The following is an 11,142-nucleotide window of genomic DNA, read 5'->3' on the forward strand; positions in this document are numbered from 1 at the left end:
TCCAGGCTGGGGCAGCATAGGTTTTAACAATGAAATGATGCGAGGAGAGAGTAGCCAGACTGGCCTTCCCTCAGGCCCGCGTGGGTGTCCCCCGGGGGGGCCCAGAAGGTGCCCGGTCCTCCACACCCTGCAGCCACCTAGGCACCATGTGGACATGGCGAGGCCTGCCGCTCACCTAACTCACCCCTCCCATTCTTCTAGGTTCACCGGAGCCTGGGCCCTGGAATCTGACAGTTCTGGGTTCGAGTCTTACCCCCCTCTCACTAGTTGTGCAATGCTGGGGGTAACTGACTCCTTCCCCAGGGGCTCTCAGTTTCTGGCCTGTAGTATGAGGCTAACCAGCTGCCAGCCCTCCGTGTACGGCATCTGTGGGAGCTGCTGGCACTGCTGCCATCCACCTGACGAGTCCCCGTCTCTCCACCATCCCACCAACACTGGCTGGGTGTCATCGCCCTGAGTTAGAGTCCTGGCTTTACCACACGAGCAAGTCATCGGCTCCACGGAGGCTCTGTTTCCTCCTCTGTAAAAGGGGGCTAATGAGAGTAACCCCCCGTGGGGGTGCGGCTGCGCTGAGATCATCCAGGAATACTAGCCCAACTAGGGCTGAGGGTTTAAATGGGAGTGGCTGTCCTTAGCTGTTTTGTTTTATCTATTGGGTGTGTGTTTTTAAATACTTGGCCCTACCCTTGGCCCCCCCAAGAAGTATTCAGCCTCCTGAGCCTGGAGGACTGAACAGGGGCCCTGTTCCCCCACACACACCCTTTATGTGCCCAGGTGGTGGGGAGGAGAGGGATAGGGCCTGTGGGAGCTAAGCCTCCCCCCCACTATGGCTGGGGAGCAGGTGCCTTAAACCCCTTCTGGCTCTGACACGGGCTCCGGGCATCATGGGGAAGTTGCTCTGCTTGCCAATCTGGCTTTACCCCCAGATGGGCAGCTCCCCAAGGAAAGGATGGGCAAGAGCCGGGAGGAAGGATTGAGTGTGGGAAGGAGAGGGTAGGAGGTTCTGAGAACCCTCTTCACTAGGGGCCTGTCCGTGGCTGTGGGAGCAAGGAGAACCCCCAGACTAAGGGAGCATTCAGCAGGGCTCAGTCCCAAAAGCTGAGTTACCTTTCTAGCTCCCACAGGGAAAGCCATCTTCCTCTGTCTGGCTGTACGTCCCTGCTCCCCATGGCACCTGTACCTCTACCTGACTTTATTTATATTTACCTATAAATCTGCACCCCCATTGATGGAAGGGACTTGGTCTTATTTCCTGCTGCATCCCAGGATGGCTAGGATGCATTGAGGTATCACTAGTTGTCCGATGAGTAAGTGAGCAAGTGAATGACTTGACCTCTGGCTCAGCCTGGCTTTTCCTGGACTCAGCGGTGCCAGAGGGTGGATGCTGCTCTGCCTGGAAGAGCCACGGGTAGCCCAAACCCTGGGGTGGAATCGTCTGGTACTTTCTGGCACAGCTGTGGGGTCAGCCCTGGGTTCAAGGACAGCGGAAGTCCTAGGGGGTGTTCTCACCCTTTCTGGGTCTGGGCCACCCCTCTCCCGGGCTCCACTGGGGTGGTGGCCTGCACACACGTTTCAGGTTTGGTGTCTGCTCCCTTGATGTCCTTCTGGGAGTCCCAGGGCTACTTGCTTTGTGGGGCCAGCACCCCTCACCCCCTGCTTTGGTTTTCTTCCCCATTCATTTGCCTTTGGACCAGCTGGCCTCCTTTGGTGGCTGGTGTCTCAGCCCCCTGACTACTCCCTGGCCCTGGTCCCTCTTGACTCTCCTGCCAAGAGATCCTTTGCATTTGCCTTTCCCTCTGCTGGGAATGCCAATATTCCTGCTCTTGGCTTGGCTGCTTCTGACCTGTCTCCCTCCTCCCCGGCGGCCCCAACCACCCTGCAGCATGCGCCCCTCTCACGGCCTTGAATCAGTGCACCGCCACCCTCTGCATTGGCACTTAAAGCAATCTGTGAGCGTCTCATCTCTGTGCTCCTCTCTGCCTGGCACCTGCCTGTCATAGAAAGGCAGCTCCAGGGCAGCCCCTGTGGCGCAGCGGATTAGCGCCGCCTGCAGCCTAGGGCGTGATGCTGGAGACCCTGGATCGAGTCCCACATCGGGCTCCCTGCATGGAGCCTGCTTCTCCCTCTGCCTGTGTCTCTGCTTCTCTCTCTCTCTGAATAAATAAATAAATAAATAAATAATCTTAAAAAAAAAAAAAAGAAAGGCAGCTCCATGCAGGTTGGGCCTGCATCTGGCTTGCTCACTGTTGCCTCCCTCCCAGGCTCATCCATAGCCCAGAGCTTGAAAGAACTTCTGCGTTACCAGAGCATGGAGCAAGGCTTAGCATATAGTACACACGATAGTGAATGAATGAATGAGCAGATGGACGAACAATTGAACAAATGAGAAAATGAGCTCTGGAATTAGACTAGCTGGGTTGTATCCTTACCAGCTCCCATGCTTGGGTCAATCACTTAGCCTGTCTGGGCATCAGTTTCTTCATCTGAGAAAGGGGGACACTAGTAGGGTCTGCCCCTTGGCGGGTTATGTGGATTAAGCGACAGCATGTGACAGCTCTAAGTACACCCTATGTGAGTATCAGACAAGCTTTTCAGAAATGCCAACTCTCCATTCCCCCACACCCCCACTGCTCTTCATCTCCGGAGATGGTACCTCCCACTGTTCACGATGACGCAGTCATCCTTGACTCTCTTCCTTCCACACCCACGGCCCATCCTTTGGCAAATCCTGATGGCTTTTCTTAAAATACACCCTACATTCAGCCATTTTTATCTCCCCGCCACTGCTGTCCTGGACCAGGCCACCACCATCTCTTGCTTGGACACCGTCAGCCCCCAAACTGTCCTCCCAGCTTCCCTCCGGCCCCTGCAGTCTGTGCTCTGCTTGGAAACCAGAAATTCTTTAAAAACGCTAATCAACCCTTGACTCACTCTTGCCCTCCACCCTGCATTGGCTTCTAGGCATACCTAGAAAAAAAAATCTGAGATTTCAAGGTGACTTGCGCACTCTGCTCCCTGCCTTAGGGCTCAGGGCAGCAGGACAAGCCACCTCAGGGCCTTTGCACCTGCCGCTTTCCCTGCTGCGGACCTCTCCTGGGGCTCACTCCCTCACTGCACCGAGTCCATGGTCACCATGGTCACCTCCTCACCTCAGTGACGCCTATTTCTAAACCCCAGCCCAGCCTCTCACCCTTCTTTTCCTTCCCTCTCTAACTTGTCTTACTCCCTGGATGCTGGTATGGGCCTGCTTGTTTGTTCTTTGTCTCTCCCTTCCCTAGAACATGAGTGGCACAAACGTGGAAAGCCAGTCCTGTCGCCCACGGTCTCCTGGTGCATGGGAGGGTGCCTGGCAAGAGCGTGGAGTTGGTGACTGTCACAATTGGACACATGAATGAATGAGGGCTACGGTCCTTATCAGGCTATCTCTTTGAAAGCTAGAGAAAGATAGGTTGAGAAGGGAGGTAATATAATTGTATCCTGTAAGAAAATACCAGCGGCCCAGCCCTGTCTTCTGCTGGAGACGTTGGCTTTCCGGGATCAGGGCTGAGTCTGCCTATGCCATGGGCTCCCGAAGAAAGGCTCTTCTGCTCCCTGGAGGGACACAGGGGCAGGTGGAGAAAGTGCTTCAAACAGGTGGCCATGCCCCCTGTCTTATCTCTATCAGGGGCCCCGGGGGAAAGAGGAGGGAAGGGCTTGCGAGCAAACCCAGTCCCTGCTCTCAGGGAGGTTTCTGGCAGCTGGGCCAGCCACGACTTGGCTCTACACAAAAATAGCACGTTCCTCCTTCCTCGGTGAGAGGGAGGAGGCAGAGGCAGAGGGAGCCCCTCCTTCCTCACCCTGACATCCCCTTGGCATCCCCTTGGCCTGAAGTGGCCCCAGAATACAACTCTCAGCAACCAGGCCCGTCCCAGGTATTGGGTCCACCCCAAGGCCAACAGGTGCTGGGATCATCTTCCACATTTCCCTGCTCCTTCAGAGGGATGTGCCCGGCCAGCAGTTCATTGTGGGAACAGATTCCTGGGCTCTAGAGCGTCCTGTGAACTGACCACTGCTCCTGCGTAGCTCCTGCAGAGTTTGGGGGTCCAGGGCTGAGGCCTAGTACCATCACCATCTGTCCCTCTCTCTCGACTCTGTCACCACCACCATCAGCCCATCACCTCTACCACTACCACCATCACCACTGGAGTAAATTGTGTCTCCCAAAAATATATGTGTAAGTCCTAACCACCACTGCTGCCCCCACCCCCCACCTGAGAATGTGACCGTATTGTATTTGGAGATAGGGTCTTTCTGGAGGTGATCAAGCAGGCTGAGACTGCTGGGGCGGGCCCTGATCCCATATGATGGTGTCCTTATAAAAAGGAGCAGTGTAGACAGACAAGATACATGTGGAGGGAAGACAACTCGAAGATACACAAAGGGAATGCCACATGAGGACCCCGGATTGGAGGGTGAGAATGATGCATACAGAAGCCAAGGGACACCTGGGGCCCCAGGATCCCGGAGAGAGGTCTGGAACAGTCCCTTTCCTGGCACCTTCCAGGGAGCACAGCCCTGCTGGTATCTCATTTTGGATTTCTGGTCTCTAGAACTCTTAGACAATACGTTTCAGGTGTTTTAAGCCACACGGTTTGTGGCTGGCACTTTGTTAGGCAGCCCAGGAAATGAATACAGCCATTACCAGCATCACCAGCACCACCATCATCACTACCACTATCACTGCGGCCACCACGGCCACCCCCTCAGCCTCACGGCCAGCATCCCCCCTGTATTAGTTCCCTGGCTGTGTAACAAATGACCACAAGCTTGGTGGCTTAAACCAAGATTATTTTCAGAGTTCAGGAGGCCAGAAGGCCAAAATCTAGGTGTCAGCAGGGCTGCATCCCTTCCCAAGATTCTGGGAAAAATCTTTCCTTGTTCCCTCCTCTTTCTGGTGGCTCCAGGTTTTCCTGGGCTTGTGGCTCATCACTCCCCTCTCTGCCTCATTCTGCACCTGGCTTTCTCCCCTTCGGTGTCCCGGTCTTCTCTTCCGTCTCATATAAGGACGGTTGTGATGGCACCGAGGCCCCACTTGGGTAATCTAGGGTGATTGCATGTCGAAATCCTTAACTTCATGACATCTACAGAGATGCTTTTTCCAAATCAGGTCACATTCACGGGTTCCGGGGATGAGGATGTGGATATATTGTTTGGGGGGCCACCATTCAACCCACTACAATAGCCAGTATCCCTCCTTCCCCCGCATCAGCCATCAACATCATCACCAACATTAGTTAAGTACTAGTACGCACTGGTGTTAGTCCCAGGACTTCTCTTGCACCACCTTTATTCCTTAAGACAACCCAGGGCTGGTACTATTATCCTCACTTAACACATAAGACAATGGGGACTTAAAGAGAATTCATTTGTCCCAGGTATCACTTAGAAGTAAGGTATTTGGAGGTGCCTGGGTGGCTCAGTCGGTTAAGCAGGTTAAGCATCCGACTCTTGATTTCATCTCAGGTAATGAGATGGAGCCCTGCATGGGGCTCTGTGCTCACTGGGGAGTCTGCTTGAGATTCTCTCTCTCCCTCTGCCTCTCCCCCCACTTGCTTTTGTACTCTCTCTCAAATAAATAAATAAATCTTTTTTTTAAAAAAAGGCAGTATTTGAACTCAAGGAGTCTGACTTCAGAGCCTGCTGCCCCCTCAGCTCCTGAACTTCTGATCCTACAGATAATTCCACAGAAGGATCAGAGTGGTGCAGTGAGCACCTTAATGGAAGGCAAGGCGCCAGGGTCTAGGTCCAGGTCACGCCTCTACCCACTGGCAGATCTGGTCAGGTCTCTTGCCCTCTCTGGCCTCAGTTTGCCCACCTGTAAAATAGGGAAGCAGGAGTGTTTGGGCTGCATAATCTCCAAGGTCTTCCTAGCTCTGGATGATACTGGGGTGTCATCTGTCATCTCAGTCCTATTCAAACACTGCCTGGCCTGGGGGGGGGGGGGGCGGGAATCTCACATCAGCTAAACTCTAAACCAGTGACCAGAGATAAGCTGTGCTTAGAAGGCCAGCCCGGGAGGGGGGGGAGGAGTGGAGGGTGGTGCAGCCTTCCCGTATCGGGGAGCTGGCAGCAAAGTACTGGGGCAGGACAGGGGTGGGGGTGTGGGGTACTCTTCTCAGAGCCCAAGACTTTAGCTTCATGCATTCAGGGAGGGCTCCGCAGCCCAGAGCTGGTGGATGCTGGGAACAGAGCTGAAGATAACTTTATCTTGCCGTGGCGCCCCAGACCCAGAGGCCTTAGCCGCTTGTCGCTTTAGACTCCAGAGAGTCTGGAGAGGCGAAACCGGCCCTGGAAAAGCCCTGGTTGATCATCTAAGGCCAAGAGACCAGGAGAGGCTGTGGTGACCAAATCCCAAGCCTCCCGTCCTTGGAAGGGGGATAAAAACACAAAACGGATTAGGGGGAGGGCCTCTGAAAATTCAGTTTCCAAAACCCGGTCTGTTCATTAGCAGTCATTTGTTTAGAAGTATAAACATCTTTTTAAAAATCCTTTTTATAATGTGAACTCCAGAGGCCCCTTTTCCTCTGGCTCTGGTCTGGAGCAGCAATTGTTTGCCTTTCAGCTAATAATGTTCAAGAGTGGGGAGTTGAGTTAGGGACAGAATTGCAAACTTTAATTAGCAGGATGAGATTAGCATCCCAGCAGGGGCTTGGGGGGTGGGGGCATCCTTCAGGCCCATCGGATCCCTGTGGACACACCTCCCGCAAACCCCCCAGCTGAAGGCTCCAGTGGGGTAAGCAGGAGCCAGGCCAGCCAGAGCTTAGACCTGCCGAGTTAATCTTCCCTTGCTAGGCCTCCAGCTGAGCCTCACCCGATTCCAAGGCTCCCAGTCCAGCTATGGCTTTCGTTGCCCAGCCTCTAACGGGTTTTGTCCCTGCAGGTATCTCAGGCAAAACCAACACGGGCTGTGTGACCTTGGGACGGTTGCTCACCCTCTCAGGGTACCGGCCTCTGTGTAAGTGGGGGAGGCGGGGCGCTGTGGGGAAGCCAAGCCCCAGCGGGGGTGCAGGAATGCGAACCTCCTCCCTGCACGCCCAGGGCTTCGGCACCTCCAACCCTGCCCTCGCTCGGCTCGGGCAAGGCTGAGAATTTTCTGGTCTTTATCTGGTTCAGTGTTAAGTGCTTCCAACGGCAGCGGAGCTGTTCCACCACAGTCCCCAGGAAACTGGTCCACGTAGGACCGAGCCTTCCCGAGAATGAAGTCATCCGTTCCTTTTTTTATGTTTTGTTGCCTTTCTCCAGCACGAGTCACCCGGGCTCTGCGGTCCCTCCCCGCGCACACGCGCCCCGCCGCGGGGGTCGGCCGGGCTGACCGGGAAGGGGCGCGGGGCGGGACCCCCGGGGCCGCGTCTGCTCGGGGCGCCCCCCGCCCCCCCGCGCCTTCCCCTGCCCGCCCGAAAGGTGAGCTCCCGGGAGGCCGCCCGCGCTCCGGCGCGGCCCGCTCGGCAAACAATAACAGTAAATAACGCTCCCTTGTCAACGTAATAAAAACGGAAACGGTTACAATGTTTTTTAATAAGCGTCCCCCATCAATCTGCCGCCCCCCTCCGCCCTCCCTCCCGGGCCGCGGGCACCGGCGGAGAGGGGCGGGGAGCAGGGGGAAGGAGGGGCGCCGGGGCGCGCCGGGCGGACCGGGGTCCCGGAAGAGAACGCCGCGGGGCGGGGGCCGGGGGGGCAGCGCCGCAAGTGAGAGACGAGGGGGCGCGGGCGGCCGGGGTCACGCGCGCCAGCCGAGCCGGGAAGCGGCCGCGGTGAGTAACACCGTTGCCATGGCGACGTGGCCGCGAGGAACAGGAAGCGGCAGAAATAGCAGCCGCCGCAGCCCACGCCGCCCGGCCCCTCCCCCCGCGAGCCCGTTGCCACGGAGACCGGCGCGAGCGAGGCTGCGCGGGCGGCCGCGGCCTCCTGCGCCCGGGCCCGCGCATGCGCCCCGCGCCCTGCCCCGCGCGGGCGTCTCGGAGGCACCCGCCGCGGCCCCGGCGCCGCCCGGCCCCGGGAGCTGCCCCGCCGCACGCTAGGGTGCGGGGGGGGGTTGGGGGGGGCGGCGGAGAAAAAGGAAAAAAAGCAAAACTGTGCTGTCCGCCTTTGTTCCCGGCCTGTCCGTCGGTTTCCCGGCGCTGGAGGCGGGAGCCCAGGGGGCAGGGACGCACCGGCCGGCGTCCCCCGTGTGGTCCGAGCGCCGGGCCGCGTGCGGGGGCCGCCGAGGGGAGTCCGGGCCGACCGCGACCCCGCGGAGCCTGACGCCCTGCGGGGACCGGGCCCCCCTCCCGGGTTTCCTGCGCCTCCTCTTCGCCTGCCCTTCCCCAGATCCCAACCGGCAGAGATGAAACCCCGCCAAGCCCCAGGCTCCCTCTCCGCTCCCCGGTGGCCAGAAAACTATGAACCAGTCCACCCCCTCCCCCCAAGGAAGTTGAGGGAAACCTAAATGTTTCATAAACAAAAGCACTTTCCAGCAACTTGTTTACGTGAAAGCCTGGCTGCAGCCGCGCACGTCTGAAGCTGGGGTGTGCGTGTGCGTGTGCGTGTGTGTGTGTGTGTGTGTGTGTGTGTGTTGGGCAGACACACGATCATCTCCCAGGCTGTTTGTGGAGGGTTTTTTTCTTTCCAGATTTTGTTTGGTTTGTTTTTAATAAGGGTCAGAGGTCTGGGTTTCTGCGGGGAAGGGGGAAGGGTCACCTCAGATGGACAGGCCAGGGGGTCCCAGGAGGACAGGTCACGGGGCCTGCGGAGCTGGGGCAGAGGCCAGGAGCCGGAGCCTCCCCATCTGGCACTGCTCCTTGCAGGCAGGGGGGTGTAAGTGGGCGCCAGGCCCTCTGGGCTGCTCCCCAGGGTATGGCCCGGGAGAGGGCCCCGGCCAAGGACTTTGGGACCTCTCTCCCCTGGGCAGGACAGCTTTCATTTTCCTGGCCCCTGCCCTGGCCACACTGGCCAAGAGGGAAGGCAAGCAGAGCAGCTCATGTCTCTGGGGGTTTCTCTAATGGAAATGATAACGCTTTTGTTTTCGTATGGGGTGGACTCAGACTTGCAGCGTCCAGGCTGACCAGATGAGAATGTAGGGAGCCAGTGTGTGAGGAAGGGGGAACCACTGCTTCAAACCTCCTCCAGCTCTTCTCTCTGCACCCCTCCCGCATCCCCAGCCAGCCTGGTCCCCTGTGTGGTGGCCTTGTGCTGGCCATGGGATTCTGGCCACCTGGCCTCCACAGAACCAAGGAAAGAACGTGGGGGGCGGTCATGGATTGATGTTCCTTCTTCTCTCCTCTGGCCCCCTTTCCACGTGTGCCAGAGGATCCCCTGAAGGCGAAGCTTCTAACATCCAGAAGATGTCAGGTCCACCATGCCGACTTGGCATCGTTATTAGCCCTCTCCTTCTAGAAGGAAACGAAGACGTAGTTAAAAGGGAGCTGGGAGCAGTTGCGACAGTAAAGAGAAGACCCCACCTCTGTCCAAGGGCAGGCAGTAGCTGGTGCTGAGAACCAGGGCTTCAGGACCAGACTGTCCTGGGGATGAATCCCAGCTCAGGCCCCACTGAAGCCTGAGCATCTGGATAGTAGGGACAGTGCAATGCCCGCCTCCCACATTGTGATCATCCCTCGAAGTGATGCGTAAATGTTCTTAGCAGCGACTGGCGCGGAGTCGGTACTCAGAACACGGCACTATTGTTGGAGCTGGAAGGGGCTGTCCAGTCTCCCTGGTGTGACCCAGGACTGCCACCTGGGAGCCCTGAGACTCTGGGCTTGGCTCTGTCCTAGGGCAGGTCCATCTTCGGGATGATAATCACAGTAACCCCTGAATTACTCTGCACCAGGCACCTCACTGGGGTCTGTACATTACCTTATCCAATTTAGCCTTCAAAACAGCCCTCGTGAGGACAGCCATGATCTGTACCACGATGCTCCTGATTTCACAGATGAGAGGACAGGTCCTCAGACAGGCAAAGCCACTTGCTGGGGATCACAAGGCTGGAACGTGGCACAGAACACAAGGTGCTTGAGTCCTGGACCGTCATGCACTCCTGAAAGCAAGCATCGTGTTTGTGTTACTGTCACTCTTACTGCTCCTCCTCTGACCTCTTCCTGGCTCAGGCCACAGCCCCCTCTGCATTCGTATCCTTGGGTTCAGCCATTCTGGACTCTTCTGAAACTGGCAGGGACCCAGCTCCCTTAGCACGAGATCCCCTCAGGGGTATGTGGGGCTTGAGGGGAGCCAGGTGGGCCCCACACGGACTCTGCTGGCAACCTGGCAGTGTGTGAGAGCTCCCCCCACCCCCTCCCATCCCTTCCTGCCACTTCTGCCGAAGGGTTGGGGTTCCTAACACACCCAGGTGGACGTGTGGCATCCAGATGGTGCAGTTAATTGCGCTGGAAACTGTAAATCTCTGTTATTATCCCAGCTCTCCTTCTGCTCTGCTGTGCTGTCACCTCAAGGCGCTAGAGGGGCCACTGGAGGTGGAAGAGGTGCCCCTCCAGCCCCACCCACCCAGCCTAGGCTTTGTTCCTGCTCAGTAGCCAGGGAGGAAATTGCCCAGTTGTGACGTCCACTGCCTACATTTGAATCCTGGCCCTGTCACCTCCCGGCTGTGTGGCTGCTGCGTGACTTAATCTCCCTGTTATTCGCAGTTTGCTCATCCATAAATTAGGGAGGGTTACAGCACCTGCCTATCCCAAAGGGGTCAGGTGGCTGATGTGGGTGAGTCCTCTGCCCTGCCTGACTCCAGAGGGTTCTCAGGATGTTACTGGTGATAGCAAGTGTTTCCTCTGTGCCGAGTGATACAATGCGTTAGCTCAGTAAATTCTCAAACAAGCACATCACTGGCCCATTTTACACGTGAGGAAGCGGCAACTCTGAGAAGGCAGGTGAGTGGCCCAAGGCCACACAGCCAATTAGCAGAGGAGCTAGGATTAAAGCAGGCAGACCTGTGTGGCTCTAAAGCCCTCGCTGTAACCCTAGGTTCCTAGCCCTCCCCACTGTAGCCCCTCTGGGGCTCTAAACCAAGGTCTGCAGTGATAGCATCATTAGCCCTGCCCAGGGCTGGCTTCTATAACCCAGGTCTGAAAGACACTGGGTTAATAGGTCCTTAATAAAGTCAGCAGAGGCGTCTGTATC

The 11,142-nt window shown here is 57.1% G+C and overlaps 1 long non-coding RNA gene across 1 annotated transcript; it reads right to left on the reverse strand.

The window, feature by feature from the left end:
- Window positions 1-8,325: 8,325 nt before the first annotated feature.
- On the reverse strand, window positions 8,326-10,491 carry LOC140607415 (uncharacterized). The gene is made up of 3 exons (XR_012009447.1): window positions 10,357-10,491; window positions 9,871-10,051; window positions 8,326-9,407 (listed from the first exon to the last, which is right to left on the reverse strand). It is a non-coding gene; the product is annotated as an uncharacterized lncRNA (long non-coding RNA).
- Window positions 10,492-11,142: the final 651 nt, after the last annotated feature.

Source organism: Canis lupus, chromosome 16 (assembly GCF_048164855.1).
Source record: "Canis lupus baileyi chromosome 16, mCanLup2.hap1, whole genome shotgun sequence".
NCBI lineage: Eukaryota > Metazoa > Chordata > Mammalia > Carnivora > Canidae > Canis > Canis lupus.